This window comes from Contarinia nasturtii, unplaced genomic scaffold (assembly GCF_009176525.2).
Source record: "Contarinia nasturtii isolate CC-2019 unplaced genomic scaffold, AAFC_CNas_1.1 Cnas_scaffold_1037, whole genome shotgun sequence".
Lineage (NCBI taxonomy): Eukaryota > Metazoa > Arthropoda > Insecta > Diptera > Cecidomyiidae > Contarinia > Contarinia nasturtii.
Window position 1 is genome coordinate 7,733,987 of NW_022198383.1, and position 22,489 is coordinate 7,756,475.

The 22,489-nt window shown below is 33.8% G+C and overlaps 1 protein-coding gene across 2 annotated transcripts in view; it reads right to left on the bottom strand.

Moving 5' to 3' along the window:
- Nucleotides 1-22,489, bottom strand: part of LOC116344168 (irregular chiasm C-roughest protein-like) — a 115,124-nt gene that overhangs the window by 42,641 nt on the left and 49,994 nt on the right. The window contains exon 3 of one of the 2 annotated variants that reach the window (XM_031772595.1): nucleotides 10,959-11,052. The exons of the other annotated variant lie outside the window; for it this stretch is intronic. The gene's annotated coding sequence lies outside the window, so the exon portion shown is untranslated. The remainder of the gene's footprint in view (nucleotides 1-10,958; nucleotides 11,053-22,489) is intronic. 2 annotated transcript variants of the gene reach the window in all.

Genomic DNA, 22,489 nt, shown 5'->3' on the forward strand with positions numbered 1-22,489 from the left:
TCTCAGTTTTTCCCATTATTTATATATTTGATGTCAGTAGTAGACGATGTAAGAAAAAAAGAGAGCAAAACTAACTGAGCAAGCAAAATAAATACATATTTTTATATGCATTATACAAATACAGTCCTTACTGATTAATGTAGTTCCGAACTGAAGTAAGTTGTCTTCCGTTTTTACAATATCAACTCATATTCAAAATGTTATACAGTTGATTAATTTTATTTAATTTATCGTCGAAAAGGATGATAGAGGATATTTTGTATTGAAAACATATAAAATTTTCTTCAAACTAAAGTGAGGTTGTGTTGTTCATATTATCTTTATATTTATTATTCAAAATATTTAGAATAATATTTTTGAAAATTAATTTTCATTAAGGTGCATTTTCCAAGGCGACGATTGCAATCGTCCACGATTTTTTTTTCAAATCGGGCGTCAAAAAAACCACAAATAATAAATCGTTCACGATTTTGGCGTCAAAAAAACCATTGATCTCAATCGTTAACGATTTTGGCCAACAATTTGAAATCGTACACGATTGTAAAAAAATCTACTTTATCTTATTGAATAGACAAATTAAAATATTCTAGATCTAGATTCTAGAAGATTCTATATCTTGGAAAACAATCGTTTGTAATTCTTCTTAATCACTAGAATTGATATTATTCATCTTCAGAAAAGTGAAAGATGCCCCTAGCTGTGCAATATATTGTAAGTAAACTTGGTGATAAGTGATCCGTTATCACTTTTTGACATTTTTCTTTTTTTCTACTTATTTCGTTTCCATAAATTACACGAGCCCACTGTATCTACTAAGCAGAATTTATTATTAAACGAAAACCGAAAGCTGTGCAGTAAATATATGTTTTATTAATTTCAAATAAAAATCGTTCATGCCTCATAATCGTGCTAATAAAATATTCTTCTCAATTTTTTTTTTTTTTCAAATATATGAATGGATAATTTAATTATTGTTAAAATAATGTTCCAAGTAAAAATGAAGACTACCTTTTGTGCCATTGTGATTTTGCTCTGCGTCATTTATGAAAGCAGTCAGAAAGAGTTTTTTGAATCAATTTTTAGTGATTTGACAGAGATTTATCATCAAAATATTTCATGGATGCAAAAAGAGAATTTCGAAAGAAAACCGATTGATAAAATGATTGAAGAAGCGATTAATCGAACCGATCCGAATATTAACATCGGAATAATAATCAGAGACCCAACAACTGACGATGTTTTTTACGAACAAAACACGAACAGATACTATACATTTGCGAGCGCATTGAAGTTTATAACTATCACTGCATTAAAGAAATTCTTCGGAAATACGTATGAATTTGTTGATAGAATTTTGAGAAAGGACAACGATTACTACTTGGAAATCAATAGTCCTGCATTTTCGGCAGAATACCTTGATAAACTATTAAACCAGGCGGTCATAAACAATAGCATTCGAAATTTCTATATCTTAAACCCGACATTTTCACTTCCGCCCATTATGAACAGTAAAACTGTAGAAGATACGATGAATTGTGACGGACCGCAAGTTAACAAAGTGCATATCAATGAAAATTGTATAAAATTGAAAATGAATAGAAATGAAACAGTGAATAGTACGAGAGTGATGAATTCCAAATCAATTCCAAATAACATTATCGCGACGGCGAAGAGAATTTGGAAATAGAAATTAAGAATGATGTTTTATATTTATAAGCGGTGTTATGAACCAAAATTTCAAAGAAATTTTGGAAATTGCACCAAATAATCATTTAAATTAGATTATATTAACCTTACAACAACTATGCTAGTTTACATAATATTTATGATAAGAATAATCGGCCATATAGTTTTGCAATTGTTAGTAATAGATATCTAGGCACTAAACAGAAGTACGCCAATTTGGAAGAACAAATTATTAGAATATTGATTACTTGATTGATGTCGTTCAAAAAATAAAGTTTTTAAAATGTTTTACTTTTCATCACAATGTTTTGATATTGAGTGTAATGTGTATTTATTTTCTGATGTAGATCTCAAAATGTAAGTAAACATGATTTACAGTTTGAATTTGGACGTAAATTTTAGTGATATATCTCTCATTGGGAAAAAGTGTATTTCATCTTGAAAATTTGTTTTGGTAGTTCTTGAATCAACAGCAATCGATCCAATGCCTTTTGTGCTTTTTACTATCTCAAACGTTTCTTTTATTAGCGAATTTATTCGATAAAAACGAGTTTTCTACCACAACATTTTTGATATAGATTCACACAAGATGTGCTCAATAGGTCTAAGCAAACGCACGAATTCAAAGTAATTTATACAAAATGTTGACTACGTTGGTGTTCAGAAAATTTACTAAAAACTTTGATTACGTGTTGATGTTGAATTTATCCAAAGACAAAAAGAAATAATTGCTGTGTATGTTTACATTAATGTTGAAGATTCTGATTGCAGAAAATCTTTTGTTTTTATTGATGGCTCAAATATCTGTCATTTTCGTGTCCATTCATCGATATTCGATAAAGTAGCAAAAATGCGAGTCTTATTTTCTTTTCTTTATGCTGAAGAGACGATGACAGAAGGCGGTGATATTCTATGACATATGGGTGTTGTATTACCTTGATATTTGAAGATGATATTACAGTGTGCGATTATCTGATCTAAAGTGATTGTTCAAGTGTTCAATTAAATTTCGAAGCGGCAAGAATATGTTCCTTATTTTTTTCTCACTTGATTGTTGTTTTCGATTAATCATGTTTGTAATTTGGTCCATTCATTCAGCTATCCATCTCGAGTGTGCTGTGAATGTGAACGGCAAACGATTTTTCTGTTTTAATAAATCGTACGTTTAAACACAATTGAATCATCACTTCATCTCTCTCCCATTTTTGTCACGTCAGTCTAGTTTTTTTCTCTCTACTTTTAAGCATCTTATGTGCACTATTGCCTCGGTTGCATCGTTTTTCTTCTGCTTTCCATTTTCATGCCATACACGGATAGCAATGATAAACGACTTAATTCGCTCGCTTTTAAACCATTTTTTTTCTTCTTTCACTTACAAAAACAACGGTACGGAAAACAATGTGGAAAGCAGTGCATCGAGTTGGTGATATCAGTTTTATACAGTGAATGTCTGTCTATTCGTTGAATCTTGAATGGTTCTGACTATGTGGATAGTGTGTTTGTGTGCAGCAAAAATGCAAAAATAATGTATAAACTTTGTTTAAGGCAGACAGAAAATGGCTGGTCGTTGTTGTTACCGTTGTTCTTCTTGTTTTGTTGTTGCTGCTGTTGTCATTATTGTGGCCGCGTATTGAGTTCGTATATGCACATTAACATTTATATACAAAAATAGTTTCGAGATTTGACGCGCTAACGAAAATGAATTGCACAAACAAATATTTGCTTTCACATCAATAACAATAATATTTAATAGATATTCAAGAGAGATGTGTGTGCAAGGGAAGCGCACGCTCTAAGCAAACACAAGAGAGAGAGAGAAAAAAAAGAATAAAGAAAAAACTGAAGTGCACACAGAGAGATACATAGATAATTGGATCTTTGCATTCAATTGCAGTATATCTGCATTTTTTGAAAATCAACCGATGTTAGATATAAGAACCAAATGCAATATAATTCTATAGTGCACGCCTCGAAACACTTTGGAAATTCGTTTTGAGAATAGTTTCGAATTTTTCTCGCATAGTTACTCATTCTCGGTGGTTGGTTTTCTTCTTCCATCATCATCGATGTATCATGAATTTTACGGTCTTTTGTATGCTGAAAACACACCGCAACATGCAAAATGCACAACACACAAAAGCCCGAACGTCACGTGCATTTTTCATTTCTTTTGATGCTTTCTTCGTTTTACGAAGCGAAATGGAAAAGAAAAGAACGGTGGTAGTGGTGTGATGGTGGCATATGCACCGAAAATGATATGAGTGCGAGAAAGAATTAGTAGCAAAAGGATGAGTCTCAATGTGTATTCATGCATTACCAAGATGCTATCGATTCATATTTTCTTGCTAAGAGTTGGTTTTTTTCATTCTCTCTTCTAACCAACTCAGCTGCCGCCGCCTGTTCTTTCACCGAAAACAACATTAACGCTATAACATGCAATTTTCATCTACATTTTTTTGTTGCCCGACTATTTGTTTTACGTTTTTGTTGCTCTTCAATTTTTCATACAGGGTTTTTCCACTTTTTTCTTCGTTTTTTTGTTGCTGCTCTTTTTTTATAATCAATTTCAGTCGACGAAATGCGCTTCATTTTAAGACATAACAAAGAGTTGAAAATCAACAAATAACAAGCGTTGGAAGAACGCGAACGTTGCATCTCGAATAGAGTGAAATTGGCAATGAGAGATACACGTTAAATTGCATCAATTTAACATTCGACGTAAAGTTAAAGTGCTTGGTGTCGAATCGATTTCGAAAAAAAGTTGAAATGTGTAATATAAAGACGCGATGTGCTTATATACCGCATAACAATGTGAAATATGTATTATTGCTTGACTTGATGCGCGCACGCGGCTCAAATATATTATTTAGCGTATTTATTTATTCAGTTGGAGTAAAAGGAGACGGAAAAGGGACAAGATATATGCCAACAGTGAACGATACTTGAATAGATGCAACGATTAACGAATTATTATAACCATTGTAGTTTGTTTTTAGCTTTCTGTGTCTATTTTTTCAGTTCATTGAACACATTTGCATCGATCACGTGAACCCAAATGGTATATCAGAAAAGAATGTAGATACTAAAACCTTTTGCCATGGCACATAAAAATAATTACAATAATTACGAGTGGTGCGCGATCCAGATTCAAAGTTCGTGGAGAGCGGTGTGCACTGTGCATGCTACTGCAAATTTAAGGCACGTGAAATCCATTCGTTGAAATAATTAATGAGATTTGTGATGTGATGTGATGTGAGGCAGAAATTCCAATTTTCATCATTTTCAAAGTGCACAATTTCATCGCGTCGAAAGCCATTTCAATAAAAATTAAAATTCATGCGAATCGATCACACACCGCACAATGTGTTTGCACCGTCACTTATGTGCATAAGAGCACATTCAATGGCTGATTGGATGAACCTGTTATTGTGCGTAATTTGACCTTTTCGGTCGCGACCTGCAACACACGTACGCATTTAGATTCTTCGATTTTCCGTTATTTTCCCCCTCAATTCACATTAATGGCGTTTGCGTTCAATCGCGTATTTGTTTGTTTTTGTTGCATACATTTTTTCCTATGTTCTGTACGCTCACACTGGAACAAATCTCAATTTGCATCCGATAAAGTTGGGAAAAAAATACATTCTTACGACCAAAGTGCACGCTGAACTAATCAGCTTCAATTCATTTTTATTGAGATATTCTATCTAAACGATGAGTTTCTTGGTCTGGTGGAATCTATTTAACGACGACATTTACCAACAGCGTGCCAATGGATCGATTTCATTGGCGCTTTTTTTTTCTTCACATTTATTAACATAACCATAATAACCTATGATTACCAATCAATTCATATTCGATGCTCGTTCTGCCATTGTGCACTGTATATATAGATAGAATTATAAGTAAGCAATTTCACTGTTATAATGTTGTTTGTAGCTATTAGCGTTGATTATCATGTGTTATTCGAAAGAAGATATGCGATATTCACGAAATAGTGAACATCTTTGCTTCTGTTCTTCTTCATATCTTCATTTAACTCGTACAGCATCTTTTCGCGGCGCTTTTCGCCTTCGGTCTCTTGGCTCCTCTTTGTTTTTCTACTTATTTTCAACCTCGTTAAAATGCTTTTTTTAATAGCGATATTTTCCTTCACTGGATTTAGATCGAATGTTGTTAAGACCGAGAATTATATGCGCACACAAAAAAAATCAACCTTAGATGAGAGTGTACATCAAACGCTGCAACGAGTATTTTACAATAAATGGGAGGACGGTTTAGTATTTTTTAGAGAGAGAGAGAGAGAGTAATCTGATGATCGCTGTAAAAATAGACTTTTACCGAAATTTTGACACACAAAGAAAGCATCAAATGGAAAATGATCGTATTTGACGTACTTCGAAAGTTACTATATAGTCAATTCCAGTTGTTTTGTTTGCTTGCATCATTGATTCCAATCGATTTGAATTGGCTTCGATTTGATTTCGGTATGTTTTGATATTATTTTTTTTGAATTGTAAATGCAGACTATTGCGCGAAAGTGGAAAAATCAAAACATAGTTGACTCTTGTTGAAGTTCGTAAAAAAGATATCATCTCACTTGTTTTATTCTTTTTCGTTCAATATGCTGTTGTTTTGCTCTTTGTTCATCGATTGGTTTTCTTTAAAACTGTTTTTAGCTGCTCCAAGTGAGAGCCAAAAGACACATGAAGTGATTGTATCTGCCTTTTGTTATGTTAGTGAGCGTGATCTTTATATATGTATATATGGTTTTTTGTTGAAATAAAATCAAGCGATGAAAGTACAGCTACCGCACAGCTACTGCTATGAAGAAACCAATGTACCTTGCCAGTCTATTGGTACACGAGCACCGAAATGTAAATACCTTTAGCTATGAATAACTTCTCACCAAGAAAATAGTGAAAAACGTTGTGCAAAATTGAGAAAACCAACATTGAACACGAAATCAAATTCGAAATCATCTAGTTTGCATATACACGCATTTTTAAATTTCTACCTTCTCAGTCTTTTCTCTCTCCTTTCATCCTCCGATGTCAAACACTCATCTTTGTGTGCGACTCTCTCTCTCACACACAGTGTTTGAAATCTCGCGAATTATTTCCGAAGCTTCTTGTAGTCACAACAAAAAAACATCGAGAACTAAATAATGCTATTAGATTGTAGTGAATCGATTATTTGTATTTCATCGTATAGAAAATTCATTGTGCTGAAAATCCAATGCACGGAGATAATAACGAAACAATAAATCACTTGCACACCGGTATACCTAGAGGTAAATGGGCGCGAGCGTGTACGCTCACACGCGTTGCTATTTTGATTGGTTCGATCTCGTCGCAGAAAGAACAATATGTGAATCAAAAGCGAGAAGTAAAAATGAAATCGACGAGAAGAATGAGACCATGTGCGATCCGGACACAAACTCTCGGAATCAAATAGTATCAGATATAATCTCTCTCTCTCTCTCTCTCTGTGAATATATAGAAATGTGTCGGAAGGCAAACGATTTCATTGAAATAATAATATACAACATCGACAAAGAGTGGATTTATTTATCGAAGCTTGTGATTCCATCAGAAATAAGCACAAAGCGTATGAATGTGCTTCGATGTGTCAATACATCATTTGCCAACAAATTGATCGAAAATTGATGTATCTATTTCAAGTGAATACGTCATGTGTGTGTGTGTGTGTTGCATCTCTTGCAGCAACGAACCGTGTATAGAATCAATGAGAGAAAATTTATCACTTCTTTTGATCTCGATTCAATTCTCTTTATTACGAATACGAACTCATGACACGACGCTCTTTATCATTCTGACTACAAATACTTCGACACTGCATTCTCACTGATTGAATATATATTGTTGTTGTTTGTCGTGGATTATTGCAAACATAGGTTAGCTGCCACCAAATTGATAATTAAATTGATTTGTTCTCAGTTTGGTTTGGAGCTGTTGAATGAAATGAACACATGACCTTTTCTCAGTTAAGTTGTTTCTCATTTAATTTGTTTCCATGTTTTGTGTGTACTATCACACAATTTGCTTTGAATTCGTTTTTAATTGGCAATAAAACGTTTCGATGGAGTTCTATTCAACATACTAAATCGATTCGAAAACGGAGAGTCAGCTTTTGAATACGATCATATTACATATACGTTCGATGAAACGAAGAATTTCTCAAACGTAATGAATATTTAATGTACAATGCATCATTGAATCGCATTTCACGCATACTACATTTTTCAGTTTCGAAGTGTCTTGTTATAACACACTCAAAGAAACATGCAAATGTCGAGAGAGAAAAAAACCAGAACTTGGTCGTCGAGCACAAAGCGAACCAAAACATGAAAAAAGAAGAAGAAAAATCTGTGTTATTCTGCATTTTCCTTCGCATCCGTTTTTAGTAGCCATGGAAAATTGATACATTACAGTCAATCATACACCGCAAACCCATTTTTTTTTTGTTTTCAATATTTTTATATTGTGCTCATGCCTTCGATGCGGTTTTAACTGCCGCATATGCACATATACATAAATAAAATAAATCGAACTGCAACCAACGCGCCCAATTCAAAGATGTGATTACACAGAGAATATCATATTTTGTGGCGCGTTGACTGCATCAGCATCCACTGAATATTATATGCCACTTTGTGGTTGGTGCACTTTGTGTGTGTGCATCATTACTTTGAAGCAAATCATTGAATCGATGCGATCGAACGGTCAATGTATTCGATATTAATTGCAGCTGCTGTTGGTGATTTTGCGTGAAATAATGCATTTTGCTCTCCTTACCCATTCTTTCTCGCGTTCTGCATTGTTTCGTATTCTCTTTCATATTAACTCTTTTTCGGTTAACCATGGACCTGATTTGATTTCTTTTTTTTTACTCTTCAACTGGTTGTGCCCTTTTTTATGCGTTGGTCTCGTTATGCTGTAATAAACCGATCGATTTCACCGTTGATTTTTTTTATATAAACAAATAAGAATTTCTTTTTTTTTGTCCTTTTCAATCAACCAACATATTCTGACAGTTAAAATTAATATCGATGGTGATTGTTGTTTTTATCTTTATGCATTACCATCGCTTATGTTTCAATTTCAAACTTGATTGCTTGTCTATTCCATTTTTCTTGCTTTCCATCTGGCATCTGTACGTTTTGAATATACTCTAATCAAACTAAACTCTTCGTTATGTTTTATTTGTTATTTGTATGGATGATTTGTTAAGTGTAAACATGTTGCTCTGTTATATCGAGTATCATATTTATTTTCACTCTGAAGAACCTGAGGATTTTTTTCTTTTTTTTTTGAAAGAGAGATGAAAAAATGCGTCGACCTCATCTTGAAAGGAAATTCTTCGATGGTTTCTTTATTCGATACCAAATTACAAAATATGGCGGCGATTGTCGTCTGTCGACGTGATATTATTGAACTGTCCGCTGTTGTATATGATTTAAACGAAAGAAGAACATTGAGAAAGGGCGAACACAGACTATAGCAGTTTAAATCATATATACACTTTTAATGAAACCCAACAAGTTTCGAAATGCATTCCTATTATTATGGACATTGATGTCGTTTTTCAATGTTTTGTTATAGTTGTTATGTTTTTCATGTAGATTTTGCGATAATTAATGCACGGTACGTGTTGTTTACATACTGTTCGGTCACACTCTCTAATTCTCATTTGACACATGAGAATCAATTGAAGTGAACTTGCCCACTGTTTGTGACATCCGACACATTCGAGTGAACTTTTGATGAACTTTTCCATATTTATATACACAAATAAAGTGCCAAAAACGTGCGAACAGACTGACATCTGAGGAACAAAATAGATTCAATTTCAGTTCAGTTAAATTCCAGGGCTTGTGAACTGAATCTAGTACTGCTGTGCCTCTTGCCAAAATCAGTCACGGTATTTGGTCGGTAAATGTTTTTCGATCGTAAAAATTAAGAGGCACAATAGAATGGGGTAGAATAAAAACTACTTCTCGAAAAATGTTTAAACACGAAACCTAAAAAAAACTTTCAATGAAAAGTGAATCAATTTTTTTTCGTCCAATTGAAGTGAACCAAAAAAAAATTGTTCAATAAAAGTGAACCCAAAAAAAAAATTCATTTTAGTGTATTTTACACTGAAAAAACCGAGTGAAATTTTTTTTTTGGTTCACTTTTATTGAACAAAATTTTCTTGATTCACTTCAATTGGACAAAAAAAAATTGATTCACTTTTTATTGAAATTTTTTTTAGGTTTCGTTTTAAAATAGCAATTTTTCGAGAAGTAGTTTTTATTCTACCCCATTCAATAGATAAATTTCAACAATTTTGTGTATTTCCTACTTTATTTTGTTCTCGCCGCTCTCTCACGTTTTAATATAAAAATTTCCAACCGCAGTTTGCTTGGTTACATTTCAATGAATTAATTCAAGAAAAATTATTCGGCAGATTAGGTTTCATTGATCGTTACACGGTCATCAAATCCACCCTAGAACAATTCGACAATTTTCCGCATTCGATTTTTTTAATTTGCTGTCAACCAATTGATTGAAATTTATATTTTTATTTTATTTTTGTTCACGCTTCACCGAAATTCTTATGCGTTCATACGTAACTTGAGATTTGAGAATTCTTCGTTTTGAAATGTTGTGTTTCGAGATGGTTGTGTTTGTCATCGATTACGCAGCAGTTTTCATGAGAATAAATGATTTTCTAATTTTTTTTTAACATCTGTTCCGCAAACACACTCAAGTCAATTTCCTCTCTCGTTCGCCACACGCACACACACATACACACCTGTTGTACCTACCTGCAACCTAATTACTTACGAACGCTGAAAATTACCTTCAAACGTTTTAATTCTAAACTTCTCATTTCCCCAATTTTCATTGTTTCAAATCTCAGAATAACAAATTCTCTATCCTATCTGTCTTTTCATGGTAGTTTTTCTTCGGTTACTCGAGGAATATTTGCATACTTTCACTGTATGTTAAAATTAAAGAAAGTGTGGTTTTGCACTAATTCAATTTGATTTTTTTTTTTTGTAATTTGTTGGAGAAGAGGTTCATCTTATGCGAACGAAAAACACGGCTGACATAAATGGGAATGAATTAGAAAGTTGCCAATTGCTATACCGCGACTAAAGTTTATTAAAATCTAATTAACTATCTATCTATTGCTATCAAAACTATCTGAGAACGCGGTAAGAATGAGTGAGATAAAATGTAGATGGTTATTATACTAACCTTTTTGAGTGAGAGCAAAATCATAATCATACTTCAAATGCAATAGGTACGTTTATATGCGTATTGTTTTTTTTTCTTCTGTTGATTTCAAGACCTGAAACACGGAAAAATAGAAATTTAAATGTAAAGTGGAAAAAATAATGCAAGTGAGAATTTGAAAACAAAGAATCGTCACATTCAGACAAACAATTATTATGAAAGTAAAAACACTGTTTCTTTCAGACTGCTGAAATCACTTTCAATGACTTCCAAATACAATTGGTCTTTTGGTGAAAATGCTTCGGAGCCGTCGATGATTACAAACATTGATTCATTTCGACAGTACGAAATAAGATACATGGAATCATGACAAATTAATAGCTAAATTGTTGTCAGTAAGAATTGAAGAATGTATTTAAGTGACCACTTAGCCAATGAGTAGCAAGTAGCGAAGGTAGAATAAATGCATGTTCCACATCTAATGTTATTTATCGATTGGAGCATTGTACTTACACACCTATTTAATTGATTTTGGATGTGTGCCTTAAGTTTTTACTGGATTATCACCAGTTCGATAGTTTTGCTCTCACATTTGCTTATTCTCACACACGTCAATATGGATGTGTGTCTCAACATGAAGTGACAACCATTAAGTCACATATCAACATCATTGTTACAAATTGGATTACCAAGAGAGCATTATCACTTTCAATGGGGTTTTACAAGGTGGTAATACTTGAAACATGTTCAAATGTGTTAAGAAATAAACGGTGGAAAATGACAATGATAACAATAATGACTGTATTGACAACTCCGTCGTCGAAATGAAACCTGTGTGTTTTTTTCTCAGCATAATTTGAAAGCTACAATGTTCGTGTTTGATAATTAATGATATTTAAAGTTAGCGAAAATAAAATGCTGACAATTGGCAATCAAGAGTTTTGCAGATAGAAAGGGAAGAGGTAAGAGATACATTCTATTGAGGGAAGAAAGAAATGGTTCAACATGGTCATCGTTGGCAATTAAGCGTCATTATGAGATAGTATGAGTTATAGACAAACATCATGGAACAGGTTGTGCATGTGTATATGCGAAAGGCTTAAGACAGCTGAAAAGCATTTTTCATATCGTCGACAAGTTGAAGTTCTATTTCAACGACAATTCGTTTCGACTTTTTAAATGATACCTTCAAAAAGTCTATACAAGTTATCCAATTCTCTACCATCCAGTATGTCTGTTTCTCCTGTTTCTATATATGTCTGACGTTTTGAAAAGCCTTCTTGACTTTCTTGTCAGCAATTTCTATCAAACGTTTAATTGAAACACTCATCGCCGGCATCAATTTAATGAAGAATGCGAACCAACTGCAATACAAATTCTCTTACTCGGTACTTTTTTTTCTTCATTTCAATGTGCACAACGAGTGCAAAAAAACGGAGAATAAATGCTGTTATGGAATAATGTGTCTGTAGAAAAGGTAAATGGAAGTGGTATCTCATTGTTCTTGAGTATTATATGCTTAAAATGGTAGAAAATATGGTGTGTGTAAGATATCTCTTTTTCTGCTGCCGCGGCTATTACACTTCTTTTTTTTCTCGTTCTTCTTTTGAATGAAAAAAGAAACATTTAATATTGGTTGGTGTTTGCATGAAAGCACGTCTCGTTTTAAGTCAAAATGCCAACATAATAATTGTATCGGGTGTGTGCGAGTGATTCTCTCTCAATCATAAGGGTTAATAATGCATCATATTCCGACGCCGTAGTTAATTACAGCAAGTCGATTGTCGGGCGCAATGCGTTCGTTACGTATGTGTGTGTGTTGTGCAACGGTTATTAACAAAACGACATTGTAAATATGCATACAATGTATGCGCTGGCATAGTCATCGTCATTGCTGTTGGATTGTGATTTTCATGTTAAGTGACTTTAGATGCCACTTCATATGGCATTTTGTCATCTCTCACTCTTTTCGACAGCAACATGCTGAACGCATCACAAGTCATTATTAGCAAATAAATCGTTCAATCTATACAATATCGCGCTTCGAAAATGTCCTTCGTTAGCACTTTTTCTGATGGGGGCTTTGGTTGTCTTTGTTGTTGTTCGTCGTCGATGTAAATTGAAATATATATTAACAATGATACACCATGTAGTGCCGTTTAAACATAGACGTGCATACGTGTGTGTTCTATCTGTGTTGTCAAGGTTTTTATCTAATATTAAATGATCACTTGTTTCGCTTTTTAATTTAAGCATTCAAGCGTGTTTTGTAACACACGGCGAACATTTCGTTGTCATTTGCATATTTAGGCGAAGAGCTAGAATGGAATGGAATATTAAGCCCTGTGTGTATGTGTTTCGTGGCAATGGTAACCGTATTTCAATACAAGCCATCCCTTTTCGACAGCAGAAATTGTTTTTCACACACCATTTGATAAAGTAATTTGTGATTCATGTTCTGTATTATTTGCACATTCATAAGCTATGTGCATGCCGGAATTTTTGCACCGCTCCTGAACTCAACAGCCCACTGCAATTAGAATTGGCATCGGTTTGCTCGGAACGTGTGCTAATAATTTACTTATTTGAACATCGATTGAATTGAATTAGCCTCTGTGCTACAGCCAGAGTATAGTGATGATTACCAAACTCTTCTTTCCACCAAACATATGCACTATGTGAATTCAATTTGTTTGTTTAGACATTTTTGTTGAAATTTTGAAAACTTTTGAATGGACACATACAATCGATGAAAATTAAATACTCATGCATTGTATTATTTTTCAATTTTTCACACAAAATATCATTTTTGCAGAACCATCATTCAGAATATGTGAATTATGAATTTAGATTGTCATTTAAATGTCTCTAGTTTTGTATAAATTTCCGGGAATTTTCGATTTGATAAAGTTGAATGTGTAAAAGGTATATATTTCTCAATTTTGGTAGTATTTCAAAACTCTCATATTCATTTCATATTATTAACTTGATTAAGAGAACTTGGGAATTTACAGAGTTGAAATCTAAACATCCGTAAAAAATACCTCAACAACCGAATTTGAATTGAACGATTTAGAGTACTCGCTTTTGCATCAATGTCAGTTTCAAAAGTGGTCAACGTAATATTGCTGCTTTTCTATCACAACACAAAAACCGCACACAATTTACTGTTGAAATTTCAAATTCAAATAAAATGAAACCATTCTCATCTCTGTTCGTTCGGCTCGAACCATTTGCTTTTAATCTCGGTGACATTGAGTATTGGGTTTCGTATTTGTGTTTCGGACTCGGACAGAAATTCATTCGATGATAATGGTAGTGGTGGATGCTATTGTTGAGGGTAGCAGTCGAACCGGCCTTAATTTACATTCGAGCAAATGTTTCACAGCTGGCAACGCAGCACATTAATCATAAATCGAATCGAAACCGTATACAATCACGCATTGAAACTCTGAATGGTCAACAAGGTGTTTAATGGCAAAAATCGAACGCTTTTTGCATAATGCAACATCAAAATGAACAACATTCCGAAAATGAGAACAAAATACATGCGGTCCAAGTCGATTAATCGCTGACGCATTTTCCATTTTATTGAAAGCGAGAGGATGAGAGTGTATGTTTGAATTAAAAGAATGTGACGTTTGCATTTAACAACTGACTCATTTGAGTTATATGACGGCCAATGAAGCCCAATGCGTTGATTCAGAATTGATGGTCTGCTCGATGAGACGATCAAATTTATGAGCCGACTGAAAAATTTATGTGCGTACACCAAAATGCATTCTGGTTAACCAAATTGTTAGAGTGAAGCGAGCGAGCGAGCGTGCGAGCGTGTGAGTCAGTGAAACAAAATTAACAACTATTCCACGTTCTAGCTATTGATGTCAGATTTTCTCTCTGTCTGTCTCTCTGAATTCCGCCAAAGGTATGCTTTGACAATGGCTTACACACGCAAGTCACAATTTCCGAAATGGAAAGTTGGAATTTCGGGTGATTTATGCAAAATGAAATTTAATATGATAAACTTCATTGAAATACCATCTTCTCGACGACGATTGTTTTATGTATTGCGACGATGTATTGAATGCATGCCGCTTTCAAAAGATTGCGATAAAATCATAATAATTCATTTTATAGTACATTAATTTGACCAAAAATGCATTTACAAATGGAAGAGAGAGTCGAAAACATTACGTATAATCGCAACAGAATGCATACACTAACGAACACGAATGCATTCACCGATGATGATAATAATAATAACGATGAACATGATGCAATTTAATTCGACGTTTTTTTCCACAAATCGAAAATCATAGGTTCACCCACGCAAAAATCGTACTTTTCGTCACATTTTGATGGAAATTGGGTTCACTAAAACCCAGTAGTCACAGTTCACATCTACATATAACAATACCTTCGTTCAATGGCTCGTTATCTTCTGAATCGTTTGCTAAGCGACCACAAGACACACGAAGTAGTAAAAACAACACAATGGACTATAATCATAAAAGAAATGTTTGACAACAATTATATTTCTCAAGGCTACAAATACATTTAACGCCCACACAATCGCACGCATTTTATTCCCAAAGACAAACGGAAAAAAAATTTCAAGATTGAACGAAAGATGAGAGAAAGAGAAAAATAGGTAACCGAAACACGGTGAACAGAAGCTTGTTCCATTTGTGAGAGATGAGACACTTTTCGTGTTCAAGAGATCTATGTGTATCGTGGCTTTTGTTATGATTTTGAAATATTTTAACGAAGCGTTAACCATTTACAATGTACTTTATAGTCACTTATAGTCTTTCGTGTATTTTGACTTTATTATGCATAACAAAGAGGCAATGGAATTCGCCTAATTTTCAAAGTGTGTATAACGCTCAATTTACGTTTGAATCAATTAATCACAAACACTGGAATATTTTTTTGTAAACACATTACATAAGGTCCAGCAGTGCACGTATTTATGGATAATGAGAGCAATACTGAATACCATCGTAATTTAGATGATTTGTTTTCAAACAACTAAATTCGTGACATGTTGATTTTTGATTGTGATTTCTCACATGAATCAGAATAGAAAATGTTCTGTTTCTTTCACTTTGAAAATCGTGATCGAGTAATCGAATTGTGACACTTTGTTTATGTGATCGACTTGATTTAGTGAATCTCTTTTTTGGGATCTAAAGAGAAATTGCCCAATGACCAAAAACAAATTCATCATCTTAATTGCCACCCACTTTCTAAAACTTATAAAGATCAGAATGCATGATCTTATTTGTATTTTCTATTTCAAATTCCTTTTTAAGCGTCGATTTTGAAATTGCAAATTCTCTGAAAAACGATATCTTTGATGCGTTATCATTTCAAGTGCCACCATTTCGATCTTGACGTCAATTTTTTTTTAAATTTCTTGATGCCAATAAATTAGAAAAACGTTTTCAAAAGAAATTTAAAAAAAATAATAAATAAACATAGGTTTAGTAATTTGAGAAAAATATGAAACCATTTCTTTCGTCGTTATATAGTAATAAGAAATCCAAAAAAGTGGAATTTTATTTAAATGAAGTTATTTTGTGATTTATAACATGAAATCACAACAAAAATATCGAATTATCTTTCAAAAAGTCAATATTATGGTATTTTGAATGAATGCGACTGATGGAAGTATCCATTTTAGTCGCATAATGACTGGGCAATGCTACAATAAAACAAACACGAGCGTGAATTGGTGAAAGCATCAGCAGGTTGGTATCAAATTACATTGCTCATTGAAAACCACCAAAGAAGAAGAAGCGTTTTTTGCGTCGTTTGATTCGAATCATAAAAATTTCATTTGATTCAAATGATGACTGCCTCTTCACTCATTTTCTATCCGATTTAAGCGATATGCTTTTTATGATTAATTTAATTAAAATAAATCGCGTTAAAGTGTGAATAAAAAATAAAGTCATTCATCGGAGAGAGCGAGACGGCAGAAAATAAACGATAATGTGTGAGATGCTTGGTCGATTGTGCTCGGTGTGGTGGCGGGCAAAAGCGATGAAATGATGACCAGTTGCCACTTAACGATCAATCGCCAAAAAATTTCGTGTTGGTTGTTGACCACTTATATTAATGTCAAACACCTCGTTTGATTCACCGAAATATAAGAGATTTATCGATTAGTTCGATTCGGTAGTTGGTGCGTTCGATTCTATATGTGAACTTCAACAGCACCGAACAAAGATTTATATCATCAAAATTGTGTAACAAATATAGAAAATAAGATTAATAGTATATTTTTTCGGACTTATCTTCTACCAAAAACCAGCCACCGATACCTAGTCCGTTGTTCCCAGATAAAAACAATATCTTTCGCTTTGCTTATGTGATATGATAGAGAAATATAAGCGTTTGTATGTGCGTGCTTGCATGTGGGTTGCGCTTGTTTATTCAGTTGAATTATATTTTTCATTGCAAATGGTGTGGCTTTTACATTTTTTTTTGTGTGTCGGTTTATAGTTTTATACCTCGTTAGCTTCAGCAAATTGGTGTGCAATAGCAACAGCAGCAGCTTTTGTTTGGCTTTTGTTACATGTTTTGTGTTGGATGTTTGCACATTTGTGCCGGGTCAGTGCAAATTTGTGCAATTGATTCAAATACATACAAAACACACGACCCCAAAGATTAAAAGCCATTTTATATGGCTCCATGAACGCGACGATGCATTAAAAACGTATATACTTTTACTAAGCGCAAAACTTTTTTTAGCTCTCTGTCTGTCTGTTTTCTCTTATCTCTTCTTTCTGGTAAATGCATTTTTCATTCGTCCATATCCCCGTGATTATACCTTCACTTTCACAAAAGAAAAACAAGAAGTGCCGAAACTATTTTCATCATCTTTTGTAAACTTTTTAATTAATTTCAATTTATGCAGATCGCTACTATCATCGCATTTCGGTTCGTGATTGCTCGCTCATTGCCAGTTGAACACCCAGTTTTGTTCGAGAGACTTCATTTCAAATCGAAAAACGTAAAAGAATTGATTTTCAATGGAAAAAATTCGGAAGCAACATACAAACTTTTTCTTCGTCGCTGTGCGAAAAAAAGCAAATCGTCAATTTCTTCAATGAACGTTACTTCAACCACATAAACTAGCGACGTAAATATGAAATCGAAATACGTTTAAAAGTGCGGCTCTGCAGAGAAGGAACAGTCGCACACATTCAAATACATTCCAAAATGAGCCAATTAGCTGCTAGATTGAAAGAGTGGAACGAAAGAATATTCTGTTCGTGGCAAGTTCAAAACTATAAATGAGGAAAAAATTGCTTGAAATTCAGCACCCGCTGCTTTTTTCTCTACTTACACAAAACTATTCTACTACCACATTTTTATACCGGTTTTACTCAATTTCGACAGCATCATGTCACCGGTGGCCATCGCACGAAAAATTAATTACATCTTCGAAGTCAAATGATGGAAAAAGTACTCCGAAACTTAAATTAATAATTTTTTTTTTCGCTGTGTGTTTATGAGTCTATGTGAATTCCATGGTCATTACTATTGTTCTAGTCACCGAATTTAGAATCGAAAATAACAGGTAAAAAAAAGTCCATGGTTTAATGAACTTCTGAATATTTCCGCCTATTTCTTCGATTTTACTCGGCTTGAGTTTTGGTCATTTGAATTTTGCAGCGATGAGAAAAATTGAATTGAAGATCAAAAAAAAAAACTTGAGCAAATTAATAACAATGTTAATGAGCGAGAACAAAAATTGAGAAAAGAAAAGTTTTGTAATTGCGTAATTATCTCAGCGTCGAGACCTGTAGATGATTGAGAAGCACATAAATAAAGCGACAATATTAAACTATAAGAATGAATGGAAATGACCAAATTGGCCATTCAGATATACAAATAGCTGGGCTGAAATCACCAATTTCTTTTTGCAGTCATAAAAAAAGCTGGAAAAACTTTATAATTTATTGATTGCAATAGAATCAGATGAATGAGAAAAATGCATATTTTATATCAAAGGTAAAATAGTTTATGCGAAAAACTTTATTTTCGACTTAAACTTTTTCTCTGATTTTTCATGCATTTTTAATAATAAAACCAAATGAAACTATATAGCATGAGCGAAATCACTTTAACGGAAAAAATGTGTTCAATGAATAATTAGAGTTATAAAGAGATTACAAGTATCTACGTCATCATCGTCATCAACTGTAACATCGATAGCTGTGTAAGTGTTTGCACATGAATCCATCCAACTCATTAGTAGTTACCGTTTTGTTGTGATATAAAAATCAAGCATGGTGCTTTCATGCGCTGTTTGTGCACAATGCTTATGAATAAAAAAAAAATATGACCGGAGAATGTGTGAATTCTTGATGGCAACATGCAGTGCGGCTAACCACATGGAAAAACAACCTATGAATTGCATTGACGCCCTGGCTCTCGCAGAATCATCTTTTTTTTCTTCGTTTCTTTCTTTCTAATTAATTGTGACGATCCGTCTTAAGCGCTCTGTGTTCTTGTCACAACATAACCGAGACTTAATCAGCTTGAGGCTGAAGCGCAAACTTACACACAGGAGCACAAGTGAAAAAAAACGGTAAACATTTTGCTGTAGTTGGCGCTGGTTGAGGAGTATGCTCAGTGTTCACGCTGTACAAATATATATATTGCCGTTCAAGTGTGCAAAAGAATAATATGCATTGCTCGGAAGAAGCGCATCAATGTGTCATAATGAGGGTTATTGCTGCTGTCGATGCTGCCAGCGCAACTACTCACCAAGTCAATCCAAGGATTTTCTTCTTACTTTCACATTACCTCCAGTATTTTATGGTAATGAACATGCGACTGTTCCGCATTTGCCAATTTTATACGAATCGAAGGCTATCAAATAGGCGTCAATAGAATGATGTGATATTTTTCAAAATCGTTCGATATTTTCAGTTTCTTTTAAAAAAACGAAGAATCATTGTACAAGTTCATTCGCATTAGATATCTTGAAGCTTACGAAATTGCGTCGAAAATTCATTTCCAGAAAAACAGCACATTCATTTTTCTTTTTTCAATTTGTAACATTTTGTTCAACACAGAACGTACTTCATTAGTAAGATGCTTCGAAATTATGTAATTTACCCACGTTGTTTATTTCACTAAATTTTGACCGTCACTTTGAAAGTGTAAACATTAGCTAATTGTTCAAAAGAGATGATTTTTTTTTGCTTCTTTGTTTTCAATTTCGTCGTCGCGCGTACATTTCTTTATAATGACATTTTAAATTGGCTCTGTGACGAACTCGCTGCTTTCATGTTCGACAAAAACCCAATTTATGCACATTGTTCTGCGAACGTTCTGACAAAAACCAAAATGAGACGATGAAAATAGTGATATTTGACTAAATTATTACGTTCTATTCAGCGTCGTTATTTGACAGACAAAGCCAAAATTCATTATCGGCGGTCGAATTGAGAGCTAGAAAATTACCATGATGACATCACACATTGTTCGAAAGTCTTTTGTTATTGTAATCTCGACAACGTCGACGACGACGACGACGATGGTAGATTCGTGAATTCGATTTTGATTTCACTCTTTTGCGCGCTCTCACAGTAAATCATTGTGATTGTTGCTGTTGTTGTGAGATTTATTTTTTGATGGACAGTTCAAAATTAAAGACCAATTGTTTTACTTTTCCGCACACACCTAGTGTGTAAGGTAAAGTATTGGAATCGGTCGAAAAATTAACACCCATAAAAAATGTGTTTTCTGGGTGTTTTTGGGGCCAGGGAACACGAATCTAGTGTTTTTTCGATGTCCGAATGTATGTGCGTACCCTGTACCCTGTACGCTGTACCCTGTACGCAAAAATTTGTTAACACGATAACTTTCAAACAAGAAAAGTAATTCAAAATCTGACTTCACAGGATGATTGGGGGTGCCGAGGAATAGAAACCATTAGATTTTGAGCGACTTCGGTTGACAGGGTAAAGTGTCATGTCTGGTGTGATGCCCATGTCCATCCATGGGAAAAATTCAATTTTTCTTCCAAAAGTGATATTTAATGTATTCTTAAACACTCAAAAATGTGTATTGGGGGGTTTTTGGGTACGAGAAAACCAAATATGACGTTAGTTTTGCGATACAATTCATTTTCGACACACTTTTCATACAAAAAATTCAAAAAATTTGGATTTTTGTATGGAAGCCATGCCTGTATGATATCGTAATGAGCTGAAACTTTGCACAGGTTATTTTTATCACACATAAATACCATTCCGAGAGTTTGAAGACATTTCAACGAATATTTGGGGCACCTCCCGAACAAAATTTTGGATTTTTCGCTTAATATGCATTGAAATTTCTTCAAACTTCAGAATGTTAACTTTTTGTGAAAAAAAAAAACCTCTGCAAATTTTCACATAATTACGATATCATATAGGCATGGCTCCGATACAAAAATTCCCATCTTTAGTGGTTTTTGTAAGAAAAGTGCTTCGAAAATTATTTTTATCTAAAACTAATGTCAGATTTAGTTTTCTCGTGAATTATTTGAGTAAAAGATTTGTAATAAATGCATGTCGTGGATCACAGTGCGGAAAAGTTCATCTTACGGATGTAAGACATTTTATTTTTAATGTTGTCGCGGAGGAAGAATGTTAATCAAAAATCGAAAACTGAATACCGTTCATTTTATTTGTATTCGGTATTAAATAACTGGCATTTGAGGATTATACGTTCATAATTCTATCCGCATTTATCTCTTCCTCTGTCACTTCGTCTCTTTCTCTCCTGCTGATCATCAATTTCGTTTTCTGTTTAAACCATTTCAATGATGAGATCAACGAAATCCATTTATTGCTCAAAATATAAATTAAATTGGTTTTCAATTAAACGACTACGTTCACAATTTTGAAAGCTTAGTGACGATTGGAGCTAAGGAATGTGGACGCGATTAAATTACATTTCGACAGCTGCTCTGTATGTTGAAAGGATTATAGTTTTAATCGAGAATGATGAGCGCGCTGAGATCAATTCATTTGCGTCCAAATGGAAAAACCTACGAGGAGTAATTAATAACTTATCGGTGAATTTAATCAAACGGAGTGAATGAACATTTGAAATTCTCCAATGGTTTATACCAGAAGCGCTCTAGTGAGGTCTCGTCGATCATATCACAACAACAAGTGCGTGTGTGTGGCATTTCTACGTCACATGTCTAATTTCCACTCCAAACGGTTCACAAGGTATAGCTGAATCGGTTCGTTTGGAATAAAACTATTGAAAATTTCGTTCGAAAAACACATCTTGTTAAAAAAAAGAATCCCAACATTTGCTTCTTCATGTTGATGTTTATGCACCAAAAAGGGAAAAAACAAGAGCAGAATGCATGTTATTTATTGTAATTAAAAGGGTTCTAATGCATTCATTGTTCGTCTTCGGTCATAAACATTCATTTTATATTTTTCTGTCTCGTTCGCCTTCATTGAACACCGAATGTCAATTTCCGTAATGAGTTACCATCCCATTTAACACAACACATATCCATAAAA